General features: G+C 43.0%; 1 long non-coding RNA gene across 2 annotated transcripts in view; it reads left to right on the top strand.

The window, feature by feature from the left end:
* The first annotated feature begins 17,351 nt into the window (after positions 1-17,351).
* Positions 17,352-22,813, top strand: part of LOC119695298 — a 59,188-nt gene continuing 53,726 nt past the window's right edge. Inside the window, exons 1-2 of one of the 2 annotated variants that reach the window (XR_005255162.1) lie at positions 17,359-18,948; positions 19,132-19,356. This is a non-coding gene — a long non-coding RNA (uncharacterized LOC119695298). Of the gene's footprint in view, positions 19,357-22,813 lie in introns of both variants that reach the window. The other variant, XR_005255161.1, reaches the window with a different exon arrangement.

Genomic DNA, 22,813 nt, shown 5'->3' with positions numbered 1-22,813 from the left:
GAAAAATCAATCTCCAGCATAAGGTTATCCTTTAATTTTGAACTCTGTTCCTGCTTCCTCAGAGATCCTGTTTCATCATTCTAAAAGGTAAAATTTTGCATTCATATTAGCTCAAGCAATGCAAATCATGCAGTTCAAAGACTGTTATGTTAAGCTGCAGGCTAATATGCTCAAAAACTTGTTAGCTGCTCATATTTGTTTGGGGGGTACTGTAGGCTACAATTCATTGTATACCTTCAAACTTTGCTTTGCTCTTAATGTAGTATAAATAAAACCAAGAAACAATATAGGTACAAACAAATTGCAAGAGACTAAGTGTCACTGTATATATGTATGTAGGCAGATAGATGTACACACAAGTTCATGATCTAACTTCCCTAGCAACTTTCCAGTGACATTCAATACAGTGATATGAGAGCCCACAAAAAAGCTACAGGATATAAGAGAGTTACTAAAATATTTGAAAGTTTCATCTGTGTACTGCACTGGGCTTTTCAATCACCCTAAATTCAATCACCTAGCTGCACCTTTCCTACTCCTAAAGAAGAATGAAAGACACATGATCAAAGATACCTCTTCCTTATTGCTCAACTGTGATTAATAGCATTCATCTGACTGAAGAGTCAGATAGTTATGCTTCGCTTGAGTGAGTTTATACATGATACACATTTTCCTATTGGTCCTAAAGCACAGAGCAGCATGATGGAAATAAATTTGTGCAGGGAGTTGCTTCCTGCTTTCTGATTTCAAACCCAGACTAAGAATCAAGCCTCAATTTTCAAAGGGTTTAGGATCATAAACTCATAGAATGGTTGAGATTAGAAGGGATCCTAAAAAATATCCTGTTGCAGCTCCCCTGCCATAGTCAGAGATAATTTTCAGTAGACCAGGTTGCTCAAAGCCCCATTAAGACTGGTTTTGAACACTTGCAGGAATGAGGCAATATAAAGTTCACTTCAAACTGAAGCTTTCCTTTGTGAGGCTAAAGAGAAAACCAAGCTCTTTGGCCCCACTCTGCAGCTCCTGCAGCTGCACAGATCTGCGGTGCCCCCCAGCACTCCCACCGGTCCCTGTCGTTTCTCCAGCTGCATCCTTCTCTGGGTCTCTGCTCTGTGTCTGCTTTAACTGGGGCTTCTGCACTTGGATGATGTGTTGGGCAGGGCAATCCTATTCGGTGCCTCTGGGTGCTCACGTGGCATCTAATGTCCTGTATGCAGGACATCATAATGTCCTACAGCCAAAAGGAAAGGCAGGGCTGCCCTTGCTCTGAGCTGGCCAGCCCTCGTGCCCGGGCAGAGCGTGTTCCCTCGGCCCACCTGCTGCAAAGGGGCTCAGGAGGAAGGCACACAGCCCTCACGCTCTGATGAGAAGGTTTTGCTTGGCAATTAAGCCCTGCTCTGTGTTGCAGCTGACTGCCAGCTCGGTTTATGGACACGGGAGCACTAACACGGGGCCTCAAAAAGCCAGGCCCAGTCAGCGCTGGCCCTGGCTGCAGGAACAGGAGTTGCTTGGATGGTTTCCAGACACCCGCTGTGAGTGCAGAGCCTGAAAGGAATGCCAGGCAAGTCATGCTGGCCAGCAATGCTGGCGTGCACCTGAGCTCAGGGGGCTCACTGCAAATTCAGTCACAGCATCGTCTTGTTGCCACCGCAGTCAGAGCCTGGAGGAGCCACGGGAAGGTTTCCTGCTGCACTGGGGACATGGCGTTGCTCGCCACCCCTGCAGCAAATGGACACTCTGAAGCATAGAAAGCTGCCATGGAAAGCATCCTCAAGCTCCTTCCCACACAGTGTGTCCCCCCAGCTCAATTCAGGCACTTGATGGTTAGAGCTGCTCTAAACCACAGGTGGCTGCAGCCACGGGGCAGGACACGGTGCTGGCTGCTCTGCGTTGGCATCCAAGGCACAGGGCAGGGGGCTGGGAAGGGACAAATAGAAAGAGAATTTTGGCTGCTCCCAAATGAAGTGCAGAAACACCAGCAGCACAATTACCATCCATGAGACAGTCATTTCATGGCCCCAAAGCTGTAGCCACAGCGCTGTTTTTAAAAAGAGGACGGAAAATGTAAATGGAAATGGAAGATCAATTCATGATTTATCACAGAATGGAATTACGTCTATTCCTTAGTTATAATGGCTCATGAGGTCATCATGGCTTATGCCATACTCTCAGATTTTGTCTTCCTTGAAGAGATGCTCTATTGCAAATGAAGTGCCTGAAGTGCAGAATTTTATGTGATTATGACTGTGCGTTTTTCCTGACAGAGAAATGAAATGAAATGAACCGCTATTCTCCATGTCCTTGCACTGCAGGGTTCTTGGTGCACCTTCTTCCCTCTCCTCTCCACTCCCTCCCTCCACCCAGCCTCCAAGAGAGTTTAAAAGAACTACAGGAGGGGGCTTTTTACTGCTCTAATCACCCCTCATTTGTGCTGGAAGTAGCTCATGACCAGGCCTGCTTTACATCAGGCCAAGCAGAGATCAGGCTGCTCAGAAGATCGAGCAAAGCATGGCTTACTTTTCCCTGGTGCTTTCTGAATATTCTGAGTTGGATTCCCCTGCCCACTGCAACTACCATGTTTTAAAATGTTGGAATTGCTAATGCTGTTATTTTCAAAAGGAGAGCACTGCTACAAACCTAAGCCCCACCTGCAGCAGAGCCTGACTTTGGCATGGTGTAACCAACAGCTGAACACCAACCGGTAGTGGTCCATCAATGAGCATGGTGATGGTGCCCTTCACATGCACGTGGACTCCTTGTTCTTGTCCTCTGAAGGAACTGATTCCATGCACAAATCAGGAGAACAATTGCCATAGAGAATTTCATTGTCAGAGAAGCAAAACAGGGCTGTGGAGAGCCAGGGGCCCATGGAGCAGGGCAGGGAGAAGCTGGAATCTCAACACCTTGTTCATTGTCCCAGTTTCATCCCTGTAAAAGTGAGAAGCAGAGATGGAAAACTGAGGGCCTGGCAAGGCCCTGCAGTTTTGGACATCTGACTTGCATGGTGGGGCAGGACTACTCTGGCAAAAGGTTCTCCACTGCTCAAGTGAGTTCTCAAAACTTAACTTACTCCCTGCCTCATTACACTAAAACTGAAATACTTTTTAGAGGGTTACTGAGGCCTGGGACACAGTAACCACAGTAATCATTCTCTGATTTCTGATCAGAGAATTGGGACAATTTGCCATTTTTGCTGGCCCTTTTTTTTTTTTTAATCTTTTTAAAAATTATTATTATTTTAAAATTTCTTTGCAGTGAAAGTAGTGAGGGATGAATTGGAGTATTGATACTGCTGCAAGCCCATTTCAAGCATAAAAAAAGATACTGACTTTGTGCCTCTCAGAGGTATTTTGACAGCTGATAGGGCTTACTGTATCAGTGTTTCAGTTTCTGTTTGAGATAAATTGCAACCATATTATATTATTAAAACTAAGAAAAATATTTCCTCGTCCAAACTGGAATAACAACCGATGTGGACAGAGCATTTCCTAAGGCATACCCTGCCAAGCACCCTTTCCCACAAGACAGACTCCTGCAGCAGCCCTTTGTGGTCCTGTACCTTTGCCTGGTGCCTTGTGCTCATACTCACATGATTTCCTCCTCAACACAGCCTTCGCCACCAGCAAATCTTCCTGAGTGCTTTCTTCAAAAATCTAAGACAAAAAATAATCCAGAACACTCTTTCAGTTTCTCCTATTAGTCATAGCTTTAAAACATCTAAGCAGTTTATTTTAAGGCACTCCTTCACCTAATTCCATGTCTCTAATAAAATTATCCTGCCGTTAGCTGTTCTCTCAGTAATCCTCAAAAAAACGTTTTCCAGCTAAGCTGATTTGTAATAAAGTCTACTCCACAGGCCTTAGTACTGAGGCCAGAGCTCTTGGCCCCTCCACCCTGACCCAGAGCTTAAATGCTTTCTCTTGGGTTTGCTTTCCCTGAAGGATTCAAGGTGATGCCACACTGCTGAATTGCTCCCACAAGCAAAGCCCATTTCAGAGGACTTCAAAATCCATTTACAATAGTTCTTGACTTGGTGAGAAATGATTGCTCACTTTTAAAATTCTAAAAGGTTTATTACACCTTAACAAAAAATACAACAAAAGGACTAAATAAGGAAAAATTACAGTCCTGGGAGCGGAGCTGAGCCAAGCCAAGGCCCACCCCCATGACTACCAGCCACAGGGAAAAAAAAAGAAAAAAAAAAGAAAAAAAAAAAAGAAAAGAATGCTCTGCCTTTTATATCCTTAGCCCCACCCAAAGTTTTGTCACTCAATTCCTTCTCTGCTGTCCATTGGTGGAGATCACTTTTTTACATGTTAATTAGAGGTCAGGTGGTGTTGTGCCACGCCTCTTGGTGGCAAGCCAGCCTTCTCCAAATATCCTGACTACTGAGGCAAGGGGAAGGGATAACATCACTCTACATTTTAACATTCACCTAATATCTATCTCTTAATTGTGAGAGCCATCTCATACATTACTCATCTATAACAACTTCCTAATATATTCCAGAAAATAAGTGCCAAATAACATGGGGGAACCTACCAGCTGGGATGCTTTCTTCTTGCCACAGGAATGGCATTGTTGTTTGATGGGGGAAAACCCAAGGGAAAGGAGAACAGTCTTCTGCTCTCTAGAATGGCTAATTGCTAATGAGCTTCTGTCCCTGAGTCAGTTTAAGAAATCAAAAAGCAGCTTGTCCACAACGTAGTGGAGTACTCTCACCATGATGTAGCCACATACTCAAAATACGACTTTTCCAAATGAAAACTCTTGTTAGTATTATTAAAGTAGATAAATACTGTCTACTAGGGCTTACAAATAAATAGATATGAGAAAAGGATCTTGAACTTTGTCTCCTATATCCCCAGTGAGAGATCTAGCCACTGTGCCATCATATCCCTCCTAATTACCTATCATTGCTCTGGGCCAGTGAATGTTTAATTATTTCCACAGAGGAGAATAACTCCTACAAAAGAGACTGGTATTGGTGGAGGCTGGTAACGATAATACTTTTCTAAACATGGTGTATGATTATAATAGCACAACACTCTTCCAGAAGTACTGTGTCCTTGGTCATTTCTCACAGACACAGAAGGTGGAAACTCTGCAGTCACAGAGCCTGACCAAAATGCTTCTTTTAAGAGTTTTTTTTTCACTTTTCATTTGTCTGTCTAATTTTTTACTTTTCATTTTCTACGGATTGGGTATTCTCTCATGCCTTTCCTCCCCACCTCAAAGAAGCATGGTAGAAAGCTAAGAGATAAGGTTCTGCTAAAACAGAGAAAAGAAAAAATGTGACCAATTGCAATAACAAGCTTGCACTGGATAATTTAATACACACTCACATGAATTCTGCTTTTCTAATATGCTGTGTTAGTGCAGTTGTCAGTTGGCCACAAGAAAAACAAAACAGAAGGAAAAAGAAAGAATCTGAACAGGAAAGAACCCGCCCATACTCCCAGGGAGGAGTGAGTAAATTTTTGGTACCTAAATGTTTTAGGTGAATTATGTCTCCTTCCCAGAGTCATCTAAATGAAAGGAGACAGGCTGATGGGAGACATGAAGCTTTCCACAAGCAGCCTGGTCTGACAGAAAAGTGTTCTCCCACTTAATTTCTATTAACATAAGGTCAAAAATGAAGTATGGTGGCTCTAAGGCTACTGGGTGAGACTCAGGAATTGAGGGATAGGCAGAGTTTAACACGTATATGTAGCACAGTGGGTTCTCTGACAGAGCTTCATCTCATGCCTGGAATGAATTCCAGATGTATCTGTGTTCCACTGAACAGGAGGAACTGCAATGTCTGCCTTGAAAATTATTCAGGATGATGTAACTTTGTACTAGTACCTAAGCAGCTGGAGGGAAAAATTGGCTTGTCACTGTTAATCTGAAAGTTGTTACTTTTTTTTTTTAGCTTTGTCTAAATGAGGGTTTTTTTCATTTTGTTTCTTTGTTATTGTTTTTTGGGTTTGTTTTGTTTTTTGTACCTGCAGTGTACAATGGAAAGGAAATAGAAGGAGATGCTATTTTCCTCATACTTGTTCAATTAATAAAGAATGAGAAAGGAGACAAAGGGAGGCAAGAGGGAATAAAAATTTAGAAATTCATCAGGTGGATATGTAGTTGTTATGGATGAAATTGCCAATCTAATTTTATCAATAATTTGCAAGAGCTGAATTATGATATAATAACAAAGTACAAAATTTATTTCGCGTTCAAATGACAGAATTTCGGTTAGCCACGAGTTGGACAGAGTCTAGCTCGGGAATAGACCCTGGGTGACACGCTGTGCAGCTCTGAGCCCTGGCAGCTCCAGAGTGCAGCGGCACACCATAGCAGTCTCGAGTCCAGGTTTTATACTCTTTTTCTTGCCGCAGGCTAGGATGTCCTTTGTCCTTTTCTTAATCAAGTGAGTCCCAAAACCTTCTCCGGTCCAGGAGAATGCTGTCTGATGAACGATGGTCCAGTTCTCGATGTCTTCGGGAATAATTCATCGACTTCTTGTCCTGTGCTAGATGGGACTCAAACAATCATGCTTACAATACACACCGTCCCATGTCGAGAGAGATATCCTTGTTAACAATACAAACACAAGATAAGCATCCCTTACTGGAAGTCCCTTTTCATACAAAGAGATTTCCCAGAAACAGATTACAAGTCTGAATAGTATTGCATCCTTCCCTCCGGTCATGAGTAGCCAGGTGTGCTGTCGATGGCGTAATCCTTTGCTTAACCAAAACCTCAAAACCCTGAGTTACTGTTGTGTTTCACGTGTAAATGTGGTCTTTCTGTATGGTATGTGTGTGTGTGTGCCGGTTTCTCAATCTTGCCGGCCGCTTTTCCCTGGTTTCCCTTAAAACATATCCAGACAAGGTTCCCCAAATAGAATTCAACCCTTTAATTCCTGTAACTATTTCTAACATATTTTATACTTATAACTATATTACATTCGCTATAACATTAATTAATTTATGAATTTTGACCCTTTTCCATAACAAGTGACTAATCTATGATAATTCAGGGATTAATAGGCTTAATCCACCATGATCCTAGGGCTTTTGTTTTCTCTTCTTTCACTTTAAAACAAAACTTCCCCTTACGGCTAAACATAGGGAAATAATGCAAAAAAAAAAAATCCTCATATTTATCCTACATGGTGATTGTCTTCCAGAATTAAAAAGGAGGAGGATGCTCTGTTTGAATGACTGAAAATTTAAAGGACAAAACTATCAGGAAAATGTTTCTAACAAAATAAATGTTATTTTCATGCAGCGTGAGTTCTGAATATATGGGCAGGCAAATACTAAATGTATATAGTCCAATCCATATTGGATGGCAGCTAGTGAACTCTTGGCTTCAACATGTTCGGATAGAGTAGTACCTTAATTCTTCTTTCCCTTCCTGTTAATGGGAAGAACAGCAGCTGGGAGAACATTTGCTGTGGGCAGAGTGTAGACTGCATTAAGGATCAAACATTTAAGCAAAACATTTCAACAGGGATGCAGAACCCATTTAGATTTCAGCTGTGAACATGTTCCATCTTGTTTAAAATGGAGCCTCTTAAAATGCCTCTACAAAAGCTGAGAAGTGTTAGAATTTAAGATTACATTTACCCTTGAAGCAAAAGGTCATAAGAATGAAATTAGAGTATCGCCTTATTTGTTTATGTTAACAAATATGGGGTGTGATTTTAGTTCATGTAGTTATGGTACTGCACACTCCAGAGTTTGAAAGTAAGTGTCACAGGTTCCTACAGATTTTTCCAGAACTTCAGAACTTCTATTAAATCAGTCATGAGCTCTGGGAGACTTAGGAAAAAAAAAAAAGAAAAAAAAAAAGTGGTATTCTTAATATGTACACATTACTGAATGTAGAACTATGTGAAGCTGATCATCACAGGTGACGCTATAAAGGGTCTAACTCCCAAAACCTTCAAAAATTTGGCATCCAGGTCTGAATGATTTCAATATTTTTTTATTATATACTTAATTAGTCCCTTTATAATAGCTTCTGTGGTTTATCATTCCTTTACTTCTACCTGCAATCTATGGATTTTACTGCTTGTAATTGTAGTAGCAGTTTTTTATTCAGCTGTCTGGCTGTATTTGATTGCAATGAATTTGTCTTTTCACCCCTCAGTATTCATGGTTTCCCAGGCTAAAGAATTTCATAGTGCATCTATGTATTATTTGTATTCACGTGTTTTAAATTAACCACCTATTAAGTTTGTTTGATGCCCTTGGACCTTGTGTTCTAAGAAGCACTACTAAATTTTCTGTTTGCCTTCTCTCTGTCTTTCAGAAGTGGTTGTACCTATCACACCTCCTCATCAGCTTCTTTGCTGAGCTAAAGCATCCTAGTCGAACTTTTGTCCTCTTTCAGTGAAGCTATGCCACACCTTGACCACATTTGCCATGCTATCTCTACTTTTGCTAGTTTTTTCATCTGCTTTTCATCTGCTTTTTTTCATGACGAAGAAGACAACAACCATATGTAGTCAAAGACTCCCACTATCTTTGAAACAGCTGAGTTGTTTACCTACTTATGAACTGAGCCTCTCTGGGACAAATTCTATATAAGGGCTTTCTGACAGGTTCAGGTTTGATAGGGCAACACTGAAGTGTGAAGTTCCACTACCAGCCCAAGAAAAAATAGGTGTGTCTGTACAGGTCTTCAGTCTGATTGTCATCATGGTGCCGGGGAGGCTGTAGCAGTGACATTCACTTATTCGCTTGTCCTATGTGCCTGAAGAAGCACTTACGAAAAACCCACAAAAAACCAAACCAATCAAACAAACAAATACAACAAAAACCCAAGCAGCTTTTAGAAGCATTGCAGTTTTAGAAGTGGAAAAGTACACCTCCCTTTGCCTTTATGACTAATGACAAAAGCCACTTCCTCCCCACACCCCATCCCAGCTATCTTGACAAAGAAACAAGAGACAAAAAATGTTGGCCCCTCCAAAATAAGGTAACCACCAAGAGAAAATTTTCTCACCACCCCCTGAAATTTGCTCTTATACCAACTACTTGCCCCATGCTGAAAGAGTGGGGTTCCTGATGACTGGGTGAGACAAGCATCTGGTCAGACTGTCAATTTGCTCTCTCTCCCACCATTTTATTTTTCAGACAGGGAGATGATAGTGCAGAAGAACTTAAAAAGACCACCATGTGTGAACAATGTATAAACAAAATTTATAGTTCAGATTCAAAGGACAAAGATATTAAGAAACTTGATTATCTGTAAGAACAGTCAAGCTCTCGAATTGGGAAAGACAAGTTCTCTTCTCCATCGCAAATATTATTCAGGTGCAGTAGGTGCAATCAGTCAGGCACAGAAGGGGAAAAGGTTTCTATGACACTAGTACAAAAGCAGTCCATAGGAACTTGTGGCAGAAAAATTAGGTGAGACAGATAATTTACAAAAGCACTTACAAAAGCAGTATCATCAGATCTAGATAAATTATTGAAAAAGTTGTAAAATAAGTAGCCTAATAGATATGATCACCATTTTGCTGGGTAAACAGCATTTGAACAAGCGCTCCTCCAAAATTTGCGAAAGGGATTGTCTGAGCGAAGTTTTAGTGTGACTTTTCTTCTGCTGAACTTTTTTACATGGATACCCTGATGCAATTTTATCACTCATAATTTTTGCACTTTGATACTGCTCTCTTGGAAGTGATAGGAAAATACTTTCTCCTTAACAGACCATGCATGTTCTCAAGACTGGGAGGCCTGAACAGTGATTTTAGTTCAGCCACATTTAAAAAATGTTGGTAAAGAAAGCAGAAACCATTTAAAAATATTCTAGTGTAGGCAGGGCTAATCACTTTAATTTAACACCAAAAATAGTGACCTGAATGGCAGCCAGATCTACCTATAGGGTAGATAATTCTGGGGAGACATTTTGTGCTGGGATGAGATGGGATCAGTGAACCTAAAGAAATTTTTGGCATATGCAACTCCATCATGTATATTTGTCCATTTCTGGTTCACACCAATCTCTGTTGTAATTGGAGTAGTCTGGAGGGAAGGGGTCTGAAACAAATAGCAAAGGGTCTTTTCTAATTTGGAGTTTCCAATCAGCGTAATAGTTAGTTATGCTTTATGTTTAGTCTTTTATGCAGCCATAAAAGATTCTAATGCATTCATTGTCCTTTTCTTAATTGCTGTGGTCAAATGTTTGTGTTTCCAATCGAAAATACTAGGCAGTATTGAGTTTTTCAGTACAATGGAGCCAAACCTTTGATTTCTGAATAGATAAGATATGGTTATGAATATACCAGTCCAGTCTGGTTTCTGTGTCATACTCAGATCTGGCTAGGTTTGGTTTCCTGCTCTGTTTTTAACTTACTTATGTCTAAAGCAGCAGGTGTGTCATTTCTACAACTGCATGAGACAGTTTTTTTGTGGTCTCCCACAAAAAAAACTTCCAGATTTTGATACTTTGGCATCCAAAGCCAGACTAACATTGCAGACAAATTAAGCCTTAAAATGTGGGTGTGGGAAGCCAGGACATCCCTCTGGGTGCCCTGGATGGCCTGAGTTGCTGGCAGGGGCTCTGAGACCCTGGCATGCAGCCAAAGACACACGTGGGGTTTTGATCTTAGCCCATGGAGCAAATTACTAACTCTGTATGAAGAATTACAAGCCACACACACGAGCTTAGGTATTGTAGTAGAAGTAGTCATGAAGTGAAAGGAAGGATTTTTGAGTGCTGTACAAGGGGGTTTTAAGCCTTGTACGAAGGGGTCCAAGTTTTGTACGTGGAGGTCAGGGGTTCTAAGATGGAGGGATTTGGGTGTGCCCTGTCCTCTTTCTTTCTCCTTCCTAGCCTCCATGTCTTTGGTGATGTTGGCACTCACAGATTGGTTTAGAGTAGAAAGTCACCATTCAATATAGATAGTAGGCATTGGGGAAAAAGTATAAACATGTAACATGTAATGTATGATATAAAAGATGGCACCAGCCCCCTGGGAGGTCAGTGTGCCTTTGTCTGACCTGCTGAACAGGCCACAGCAGTTCAGGGAAAGAATCTTTAGATAACCAACAATAAACAACCTTGAGACCGGATAACAGAGGACTACTGAGTCTTTCTTTGAAGGCACGGGTTGGAGGAGAGACTTTTCCATCTTTCAGGGTCACCCCAATCCACGGGTGAGTCCTGACATGTGGGTATTGATCTAAAAATAGTTCTGGTCCAAATATCACTTCTTGATCTGTAATACTCAGTAAAAACCAAAGAACTCAAACTACCTATAGAAAAACATTACCACCTTTATAACTATACAATTACCCATATCTACCCAAAGCCTGCCTAATTTTCTTGCTCTAGACATGCAGTAGTCATTGAAGCAGTGATGTGAATTTAATCTTCCCTTTTATCTGTTGAGTGACAAAATAACCAGGCATTAGAATCAGTTTTCTTTATCCAAAGGAATATTTTAATTGATTTTATTTTGTTCGTGGACTAAAACCACCAGTGGATTGAAACTATTTCTGTAGTGTGGTGGAAATTGCATAAAGCACTCACCCAGAGCATCTTCTCTCTGACTTCAGCCTCTGCTCACTGAAGACTCTCCTAGATCTCACATGGGCTAAGTGACTACTAGGATGGTCACTATTGGCTAAGAGGCTTTATTAGATGGAAAATGAAGTCCTGCTTTTAGTTTTGAACTTCCATATGGGCCATTCACTTCAGAGTTGGACTTGATGATCCTTGTGGATCCCTTTCAACTCAGAATATTCTGTGATTCTGTGATCTGTAAAAGAGTTCTGCTAAATTCATAAACCTTGTGAGAATTTCATGTGAAATAAGTGAGGGTTTTTAAATAAGAATTTCCATGGAAGAGTGATTCTTGATTGTGGGGTTTCCAGCCCTGGATTGGGGTGACCCCGAAAGATGGAAAAGTCTCTCCTCCAACCCGTGCCTTTAAAGAAAGACTCAGTAGTCCTCTGTTGTCTGTTCTTTAGGTTGTTTATTGTTGGTTATCTAAAGATTCTTTTCTCCCTGAACTGCTGTGGCCTGTTTAGCAGATCAGACAAAGGCACACTGCCCTCCCAGGGGGCTGGTGCCATCTTTTATATCATACATTACATGTTACATGTTTATACTTTTTCCCCAATGCCTACTATCTATATTGAATGGTGACTTTCTACTCTAAACCAATCTGTGAGTGCCAACATCACCAAAGACATGGAGGCTAGGAAGGAGAAAGAAAGAGGACAGGGCACACCCAAATCCCTCCATCTCAGACCTCCTGACCCCCATGTACAAAACTTGGACCCCTGCGTACAAGGCTTAAAACCCCCTTGTACAGCACTCAAAAATCCTTCCTTTCACTTCATGACTACTTCTACTACAATACCTAACTTGTGTGTGTGGCTTGTAATTCTTCATACAGAGTTAGTAATTTGCTCCATGGGCTAAGATCAAAACCCCACGTGTGTCTTTGGCTACATGCCAGGGTCTCAGAGCCCCTGCCAGCAACTCAGGCCATCCAGGGCACCCAGAGGGATGTCCTGGGTTCCTACATCTCCCCCTTCTCTTTGTACCAAAAACACATTTTTGGCAGCCTTATTCATGGCCTGTCACATGCACTGAAGAATGCATGGCTGAATGAACAGAAGAATTACAAGCCTTATCAAAATGTAAAAACTATCATCTAACTGAAGTTCTACAAAATCACTGATTCCCACACCCATGCAGAAACCCAAAGTCTGCAATCTTCTGTGGACTGGCGAAGCACAAGGTTTGGAATCTCTGTGCAGTCCACATCTGTGTGTCTTCTTCTCTGCTTGTCAAGTGCTCAGGGTTTTCTTGCACTTGATACAGTTTCACATTCTTCACTGAAATTCACCTGGACTTTGTACCTGTTAAAACACAAACAAATCCACGTCCCCGCAGGGACTGGAGGATCCTCTCAAAATCCCAGAGATGAAGAATGGGTCTTGATGTGAAAATGAAACCTTGATCTGTTCTGTTTTGCAAAACTGCATAGAGAAATGCAATATACCAGTAATTAGAAATCAACCAAATAACACAGACAATCAATACCACATGTGAAATCACACAATATCTAGCACTACAACATTGGACTGTCATCCCAGAGTCTGCGACAGCTGATGAACCTTAAAACAACAGAAGATTGAAGAAATCATGTCCGGATTCATGTTTCTCCAAGCTCTTTTTGAAAACAAGCTCAGCTGTCATATATGGTCAAATTGCCAAGTCAAAAGGACTTGAATACGCTTTGATGCAGAAAACTTCTGGGTTGATTGTCAATCACTCCACCAAGTAGAGCTAAAGCTTGGCCACAGCTTGAACTCTAATTGGTGGGTATCACTTAACACATTCTCTAAAACAAGACTCTTAAAAACTACAGTTATGAATAAAAAAACCTTAGGATTAGAAACCATTCACACCATGAAATAACATGATAGGGATTCTTCAAACACAACAAACCTCTTCTTCAGAGATCAAAATTTCCTCACAGTCAGGATTGTGAACCTGGATCTGGACACTGAGAGTGTAAGAAGTGCAGCTGAATGAAAGACTGACTACCTAATTCAAAATTGAAACCCAAAAAACCAAGAACTTAATGTTACAACTGAACTTTCTGCTGAAGTACTTCTGTAATAATGACTGAAGAAAACCATGAGACTGGCAATCTGGATAGAAAAAAAATTCAAGACCATGTAAGTAGTTAAGTAAGTAGTTAAAGGACAGGATCCTGAAGAGACACGTGTCTTGCAGATGATCACAAAAGAGATAGTGAAACACATGAAAGCTGGCTGTAAATACTACAATAATACCTTAATAATAATTTTTATCACAAGACAATCTTTTAAAAGCATTTATATAACAACAACTATCATTATTTATCATTATTACTTATAAAAATTAAAAATAACAAAGGTTACAAACTCAATACCAACAATCCTTAAAACTCTGAACCATTGGGAAATCAGCTGATGACCCCACAGACTCTTTATATGATGTTTTGTCTCCCTAGGAAGCATTTTTTACGGTAGAAAAGTAATAAAAAACCCAAGAAATTACTGATATGAAAAGACCCGTTTAGAAATTCAACTCATATAAAACTTTGTTTGACTGGAACATGGAGCTCTGCACTTGTAGCATTGTCCATGTCTTCTGCATCTGAATCATGGTCCTCTGGCAAATGCTGTTGCTATCACTTCTGTGGAATCTGCCTGTGGAAGAATTAAATTGCCCCACATAACATCTGCTGCATTTTTTTCTGGAGTTGACCCTGTTGAAAAACTGGATAAAACACTGTGAAAATTCTCAGAAGTTTCTCATCCTGCCCTTGGAAAAGTTTCCAGACCTGTTTTTCCCCAAAAGCCTGCTTGGAGTTCTGGCCTGCTGTGGTTGCCTAGCAACCTAGTGCTGCCTTGAAGGACATCTCCGCCCTGACCTTGCCCCATCTCTGCCTGTGCCTGACACCCACGCTGCCTGGATCCCACTCGGGGTCCGCCGTGCCTGCCCTGCTTTGCTGCCCACCGGGATCCGCCTCCCCTGGCTCCGTGCCAACGTCCACAACTCGAATGCACGATTCCCATCCCGTCTGTGCCCGTTCGCGTCTGCGACATGCGAGCTGCCCTTCCCCGACCAGGTTTCGCTCCACCAACACGTGCGCGCGCACTGGCGCTGCCGCTCCTGGACGAGCATCCGCCGCGGTTCTCTGCTCTGTCTCAGTTGGCTGTCCTGCCAGTGCCGCCGCTGCAGTGTGGGAGCAGTCCCCCTGTGCCTGCCGGGCGGCCGTCTCGGTGGCCGTGCGGGCTCTCAGCATGGAGCGCGTCACGGGACCCTCAGAACGTGCAACCGCTGCGTCCATGCTTCCCGCCGCCACCGCTGCTGCCGCTGCTGGCACCGCGCATGCGCACGCCGCTACCGCAGCTGCCGCCACTGTGGCTGCTGCTGCCACTGCCATGCCTGCCCCCGCTGCCTCTGTGGCCCCCCCGCCAGCCTCCGCAACCCCCACGGCCGCCTGTGCGGGCCCCCCTGCCTGCCGGCTGACCGGTGCCACTTCAGCATGGGTGTGCCAGCTGCCAAGAAGCAGCTCCTTCTCCGGTCCTGCGATTTTCTCTGCCCCCCATCCTGCCGTCGCCTCTGTGGTGACACTTCGCATTGGTCTCTGCGAGTCTGGGGAACAAGCCACAAAGAAGGCGAGATCCCAGTCCTCCAAGCCGCACTTTCCTGCGACTGGAAGAGGTGTGCCTGGTGACCCTGTAGGTCCTGAAGGTGATAACGATTCCCCTCCCACCTTTTTGGTGAGAGTAATTTCTGTTCCTCCTAATTTCATAGCAGTAAACCCCGTCTGCGGATGGCTAGATGATTCCCTCTCTTGCGGATGGCAAGAAGGCATCCCTCCCCCCTGACTGGTGGGAGTCATTTCTGCTGCCTGCTGATGACAGGTAGCCCCCGCGGCACTCCGCAAAATTGCCTCCAGCATTACTCTCTCTGGAGCCAAAAGTTTCAAGGCCTTGTTTTCTTTCCCTGTTGCTAAATGATAAAGGTGTCTATTAATCTCCCTGAGTTGTTCCTGGGAATAAGCTTCCCCCATGTTCTTAATTTCAACTGTTCTCACCAAAAGCTGAATCAGCACGAGGTTGGTCCGGAGATGGTCCTGGTCCCTGTCCAGCAGTTTTCAGGCGGGAAGTCCCAGTCGCGCGCCCCTGGTTTTCCTCCTCTCCGGGCTGCTCTCAAGACAATTTGTCTGGGTGAAGGTCAGGATGTTTTCTCTCAGGCTCTCTGTTCCCTCTCCCTGGAGCTTCGGAGTGTGCCTTCTTCCCAGATTGGGGTTGGAGGTTGTCTCATGGTTTTAACTCTTTGCTTCAGTCGTGCTGACCCAGGGAACTGCAGCTCTAATTTGTGCATACTGAGCCTTTGCTTCCTAGGGTCTTTCAAGATTCATGACTAAATTAGTTTCTAGGATAAGACGAAGAATGATGACATCTTGCTGCTAAGTGTGTCATTTATATGACACAGGAATATAACCTTGGTTTATCAAATGCATCAGCACTAACAAATACACCAATAACTTTGAATTGATAAGGATGTTGAGCTGGAAAACTTTATCCTCAACTATCTGCAGAGCAAAATTAAAAAGGTAAGTAAATCCAAGATTTTAGAAGACTGTGTGGACACCTGGACATATTTTTGTGCCTTGACCCTTCTGCTTGCAGTCAAGAAGATCCACCAGGAGTATGATCCATTGCAAATGGGCAGCTCAGGAAAGTAATGGAAGAAAACTTGGTTTTTCATGTCTTGTGGTCCTCCTCTTGCAGTGGGAGCTAGTTCTCAGAGCTCCAGAGCTAGGTTTGCATCAGAAGCCTTAGAGATGAAAATGTAGATAAACTTCAGGTGTGAATTATGTGCTGAGACTCTGAAGATGTCAGCTCAAAGAAGAAAACATAGATACAGAATTTGGCATGGACACACACCAGTTAAGGGCAACATATTTATTACCAGATGGGAGAGTACGTTTTTTGAGTTTCTGCATCAGACATGTTTCTCACACGTATCCTGATTTCATATTAGGGCATAAATCAGCCACCACCTTCCCTCACAGCTCTGTTGCCACAGAAGACAACCCAGGTGCATGGGTGGGAGTAGCTTTGGCTGCTTCAGCTGGTTTCCCACTCAGTGACTAGAACTCTAAAATTTGAGAACAGTCAAAAAGAACACAGCCCTTGTTTTTTGACTGGAGATAAATATATCAAATCTGATATAGAAATAATAAATACTATCATTGTTTGAAAGACCAGTGTCTTCCAAGAAAAGTGGGAACCTCCCTTGGAATGGAGAATATGATCCCCTTCCATCCAAATTATTGTAAATTTGAAATTAGGGGCTTTCAGCCAAAGACATGGAAAAGGAATAACAGTTCTTTACTGGTATGTATAACAAGGCACACAAACAATAAGAGCAAACAAACCAGAAAACCCAAATAAAGTCTCCTCCCTGCAGTTTAATCTATTTCCCCTCGGTGCAGTTCCGGTCACAGCCAGCAGGGGCGCTGCTGGCCCCCGGCAGGGCAGGGGGTGCGGTGATTCCCCCGTGGCTGCAGGGGGCGCTGTGGCGTGGGCTCGGCGACCACGCGGCAATGGCGGATTGGCCGAGATGGGGAAGGATGGAAGAAAGGTTTTCTTTACATATTCCCAGGGGTAGTCAATCCAGGTGCCCCTCTGGATAGTGTAATGAGTTGTAGCAGGGACCTCGGAGCAGCAGCTGAAACAGCAGGGATGTGGAAAGTCCCAGAGTAGTAGATGAGATATATCAGAAACTGGGCAGCTGTAGCAGGAGGTAGCAGGCACTGGGTGTGGGACTACAGTGTAGTGGAAAGAAAAAAAAACCCCGGAGCAGTGGCAGAGGAGCAGTGGGGCTGGGCAGTGGCAGCCTGGCTCCTGAACATGGCAGGGAGAGGTTCCCTGGGAGGGGGAAAGGGGCTCAGGGATCCTGGGATGCCCTGAGGCACCCAAGCAGATGGTGAAGGGTCCCCTGTCTGGTGAGGTAGGGTGTTAATAAAGTCCCAATGCAATGGCCGCTCTTATGAGCAGAGTTCTGCTCATGGTAGGAGGCAACAGAAGACAGAATCCCATAGTGGTGGTGAATTCTTCTGACAGAGACTCCAGCCTCTTTTACCTTTGAATGCTGAGAGAGCAAGACAGAGCTAGGAGATGTGCCCAGCCCTTTCCCTCAGCACCAGTCTTGTGGTATCTCTGCCCTTTCCAGGAGAATGTCCCTCAGCTGCCATAGTAAAGCCAGCAGCACTCCTCTCCTTTCTCCACGGTTACTTCTTTTCTTTCTCCTAAATACAAACTGTTATTGCTTTTTAGCAACAAAATGGGAGAAAATGCCCTAAAAGAGAGAAAACAAAAAAGGAAAAATCCTAACCTTGAACAAATATGTACAATAGGGATGGGATCTATCAAGCTCCACAAGGGTCTGTTCTGGAAAACCTCTATAGCAATGTGTTTCACTTGGGCAGCATAGTTACTTCTTTACTGAGACATTGACATGGATTTCTTTGGCTTCTGCAGAGGCTTTTCCTCAATTCTATACTAATTTCAAAGGATGCTTGAATTTCAGAGATTTGGGAAGAGTGGCATTTTGAAAGGAAGACTATTCATTGGCATGGCCTGGCTAAGAATCTAAACACCATTTTCCATAAGTTAGCTTGTCTTCAAACCTGAGGTCATGTTATTGGGTGTATTCCACTAAGAAATGTCGGGTGAGCCTTAGGTCATGGATGTTACAGTCACTTTGTCTCCAACACAGACATGCTGAAGGGAGCATATGCATATACACTGGTATATGGGAGTGTAAATAAGGGAGTGAAAATAAGGAAGAACTTGTTCATGTAATTGCCACAGCTAACTGCCTTGCCCAGAAAAAGGAGCTCTCTTCACCCATCTTAATAGAGAATGTGTTCTTTGGTATGTGATGCCAAAAGGAAAATTCTTATTATCAAAACTTTAATGACAGTCCCTTTCTTTTCCTGTCTGCTCCCATATTCTGGAAATGGCTATTTGGAGTCGGGATTACTCAGGAGTTGGCTCACTCAGCTATCAGAAGGGCACACAGGCAAATTGTGTCTGGTCTCTGGCCACACCCCGCTGGAAGTACAGGTGGCCCAGCCAGATAAGAGGCATTTTTTCTACTGGAGAGCCATGGACATGACCTAGCTCATCTGTGCCTGCCAAGATTACAGTGCAAATTTGACAGGCCATGACAAGATTTCAGTTTTAGTAACACTGTTATTGGTAATGAAGATCAAGACATTTTGAAATAACAATGCCATTTAATTGTGTGTATTTGTACACAGGCGGCCATTTTTTTTTCCTTTAAATCAGTTTGTCCTCTCATTCTGTCTGAAATACAGCCCTGCTGGACAGTGGCTGTGCAAATTCACTCATGAACTAGGTCAGTTTTTTTTTACCTAGAAGCAATATGCTCTTGCCCAGAAATCTACAGTGCCTACCATAAAGAGGTGCAATGCTGTGAACCCACTCTGAGGATTTTATTGACATATCCTGAGAAATCTTGGTGCTCAAGGGTTGTTTGTCAATCCCTGGCTTTCTCGTTTACATTGCCTCTTATCAGCAGAGCAACAGACTGTTTGCATAGCAGCTTGTCTTCCTTCATCTCAAGACTTCTGAAGCTTCTCCCCAAAATGTTCCTGCCTTTGACCTGACGCTGGATCTGCTCTAGTCACTGAAGCTATTCAAGGCCTGATCTTCCATTTCATTGGATGGAGAAACTCCCCAGGGTATCTGCAGACTCTTCCCAGTAGAACACTCTGCGCTGAAAGGTTTGGTTTAACTGAAGTAGGTATGTGCACACTCATGTACCCAAAAACCACCATAGGACCTGCCACCTTCTTGAATTTTTTATGTAGTAGATGCCTGGGGGATTTCACATAGTTCTCTTGCCCTGAGGTAGAACTCAGTCTGACTGAGAGGTAATTTGACTAAAGTCCTTCCTATCTTAGTTTTACTATTGCAATACCCCACCCTGTGGTCTTGACTATGAACCAACTGGAAGGAAAGAAAGTGAAGTTCCCTAGATTTCCCCTGGATAAGAAAGGAAGTATAGATGTAGTGACTAACAAACTGATCTTACTTGGAAAAAACAGCAGCACCTTCTTCATCCATGTCTTTTCAATGACCACATGTCTGGCAAGAGACCAAATTATTCCTCAAAAGACAGGTCTATAGCCCTCACGAAGACAGGCTGTTGGGAGGCACTGATAAGCCAGGTCTGAGGCAGTGCCAGGTTTTTCCCTGAAGCAGTCAGAGAAGCCAGTAGTATCATGGCATTACTGCTTATCTGAATTCCTCTGTGTGGAGTCCAGCATTACATCTCCAAGGAAGATATGGGCCAGCATCTCTTTGAACCCGTCTGTCACCCTTGCAATTATTATGAAAACCCCAAGATCTATGAACCAATTGAAATTCCAGACCCAAATTCATTGTCCTTTATCATTATGCCTAAGAGCAGAAGACATTGAAGCTGGTACTGGAAAGACTAAAACTGAACTGCCTATCAGCAGGGAAGAGACTGAGCTCATCTAACCTTAGCCACATTAAAGGTGTACATCTAGCATAAGCCATTCGCCAGGGCTCTCCTTCCAGTCAATGGAACAATTCCATAGAATGATTCACTGCATCCTAGGAATAGTGCCTGAGGTAGGTGGGGTGAATCACTCTGGGGAATTGCCTGGCTCTCTCTGAAGAGAGTTTTGCCAGACAGCTTTGATGACAAGCCTTTCTTTATGTGCTTAAAATTAGATGAGATCAATCCCACCTCCAAATGTTCAAACTCATTGTCTTTCTGAAACAATGAAGAGCTGCAAATTGCATGAGAATGCAAACAGCTGATGTTTTTAAGTGACAGCCTTTACCCAAGGCCAATCCTGCATGGATTTCTTAGGCAGGGTGGAAGGCAACTGCATGGTGCAGTCTGGGTGAGAGGTGCTTGCTCAGTCTGCAGTGAGAGGTGCAAAGCTGTTCCTCTCACCTTTGCTCCCAGGTCTGGCTCCAGTTCTGACACCTGCTGATTTGCATTCATCTCGCGTTTTCCACATCACGCTTTATGAGGTCTCTACTCCCATTCAGCCGAACAACAAGCCATTAAGAGTTGCTATACCTTTTAGATAGATAAAGCTTACTGCTCATTGCTGTGAATGCAGTGACAGGCATGAGGGCCCATGAAAGCCATCACCTGTATGAACCACTGCCATGGGTACTGTGCAGGCAGGGGTAATGGATGATACTGTCACACAAACAAGACACATGATTCCTGCAGAATTGACTCCAAACATTTACTCTCAATGTGTCTGTTTCACCTAACACCCCATGGATGACTCCTGGAGGACTTCCACCGATTACAACATGAATAAAACCACAAAAATTATGAACCCAGCAATATTTGTTTTATACCAAGCACAAGATTTGGGGGGGAAAAAGTAAACCATGTAGAAAACAAACATTTATAGAGGATTAAATGCTCTCAGATATGAATTCATTATCTTTCTTCTCAGGCTATGGACTTCTAATGAGTTAGACTACCAGACACAGGACAGTGAAATCATAATGAGAATTCACTATAGTAATGCCCAGTTTTGTCAATATTTTTGTTCAAAGACCTGAGAATAGTAGGCTTTAGATCCTTTTATATGCTCCCTGTTAAATGTAACTCCTGTAAATAGTTGCACGTTTATATCAGTAGCCCTAAACACCTCAATTTTTAGTATGCAAAGGTAATTTCTTCATAGAGGACAGAATGGCACAAGTGGTGTCCTTGTAATGCCATTCTGGCAGAAAACAAGCTCTGGAATAGCCATAGATATATGCCCGTTTTTTCAAAGGGCATTTCTGGTTATCTCATTGCTTGATCAGAGGTCAAAAGGTTTGTCCCTGCAAAGATTATCCAAAGTTTAAATAGTGGCTGATCAATTAATATCTGTTTATTTAGAAGGTCCCAAAAGAATTTCTCTTTTTGGTGGTCTATGTATTTGAGGACATAGGTCCTCAAAGGGATTAAAAGAGACACCAAAACCACATGGTGTTCCCACAGTTCCTGCTTTTTGTTGGACCAGAGGCAGTAAAGAAGGCCTGATGGCTCTTGCACAGCCCACACCTGTCTGGGAGCATGTCTGACCTCACTACTCTGCAATCTGTCCTGCAGGGAAAGAAAAAACACTTATTTTTAGCCTCCTTTCCAGTCAGGGATGCTGGCAAGTCCCTGTTGTTTGCTATTTCTTCAGTTTACACCCTCCAAATGAGGGAATGGGCCCCCTGTGGTAAATGTTAGATGTATCCTAATGGCAATCACTTCAAAAGAGTACATATGAACAAGAGTGGCTCTTCTCCCATGACAGCTGGGAGGGCCATTATGAGCAGTGATAGGTGGCCCAGGGCTTCAGAAGAACTGCTCTCCTTGCCCCTGCCGTTCTGCAACCCTGGGAGCACCTGTTGGTCCATGCAGAGCCACGGAAATGGCAACAGTGAGTTTCAAAACTTCCCTCCCCTTTTTGTCTTCAAAGCTCAAATAAAGAGATTTGTGTGACGTTACTCGCACACAACTTTGCATGAGTCAAGCAACTTTGGGAGAAAAAATCCCAACCCATGAGGATTCCCAAGCCTTTAGAAATATCACACCCATTTGTATCTGCACAAAAATAGATTTAAGCAGTTTTCCTATGATTCTGTGACCATCAAAGTTTAGCAAGAAAGCAGAGAGGGAAAATGGGGGAGTGTTTGTCTGCAGACAGTAAAAATAGAATGGCATTTTTGCAAATTACTTTTCTAGTCTGCCAAGTGATTTCTATACAATGTATGATACTGGCAGGAAATCTGCCAGTCCATAGATTTTTCTGGATTATGATCCATCAGTCTTAATTTCTCTCCAATAGATGATGATAGATGACACATGATTCACCACCCACCTCACCTTGTTTTTCAATGGTGACTCAGTGGCTACAGAAGCTTTTGTGGTCCCCAATATCAGTTCAGGGGGCAGGAGTGAGATAAACTCAGTGTCAGTATAAAAGAATCAATCTTCTGAGAAAAACTGCAACAGATGAAAGTGCTGGAGGTCTAGCCCACTTACTATTAAGCAGGCTAAAAATACAGTGATAGTCCTTAGTCTAAGTTCCTTGTAAGAATCTCTAAGGACCAGTGACAATGTTGTGGTTGTTAAAAACTGTTCAAGTCTGTGCTGAATATCTCAGTCCAGGGTATTTCCACATTAGTGTGAGCAATATGTAAGCAAATTTTAGAATGGA

Source organism: Motacilla alba, chromosome Z (genome assembly GCF_015832195.1).
Source record: "Motacilla alba alba isolate MOTALB_02 chromosome Z, Motacilla_alba_V1.0_pri, whole genome shotgun sequence".
NCBI lineage: Eukaryota > Metazoa > Chordata > Aves > Passeriformes > Motacillidae > Motacilla > Motacilla alba.
The sequence above is the reverse complement of the archived record's forward strand: the minus strand, read 5'-3'. Positions and strand labels throughout refer to the sequence as shown.